This window comes from Penaeus monodon, chromosome 28, assembly GCF_015228065.2.
Source record: "Penaeus monodon isolate SGIC_2016 chromosome 28, NSTDA_Pmon_1, whole genome shotgun sequence".
In the NCBI taxonomy this organism is placed as follows: domain Eukaryota; kingdom Metazoa; phylum Arthropoda; class Malacostraca; order Decapoda; family Penaeidae; genus Penaeus; species Penaeus monodon.
The window spans coordinates 362,577-362,798 of NC_051413.1; the positions used below are offsets into that span (position 1 = coordinate 362,577).

A 222-nucleotide genomic window follows, 5' to 3' on the forward strand; every position below is an offset into this window, starting at 1 on the left:
TTTTTCCTCTTCCTGGGGTGGATTTCGTCCCCCGCGGCGGCCGAGAGGCTGAGAAACGAGGCTTTTCTCTGCCTCTGGGGAGCACTATTTACATTTTTTTTTATGTGTTTTCTTTTTAATCCCTCCTGTTGACATTTGCTTTGTATTTTATCCCTTTATTGAATGGGGGGGAGGGGGTTGCTTGGCCGTTTTTCTCTCCGTTTTGTTGGTTGTTTGTGAGGC

General features: G+C 46.8%; 1 protein-coding gene across 1 annotated transcript in view; it reads left to right on the forward strand.

Moving 5' to 3' along the window:
- The window catches only part of LOC119591241 (dual specificity mitogen-activated protein kinase kinase 7-like), a 9,033-nt gene that overhangs the window by 750 nt on the left and 8,061 nt on the right, over positions 1-222 (forward strand). The gene's annotated exons all lie outside the window — the stretch shown is intronic.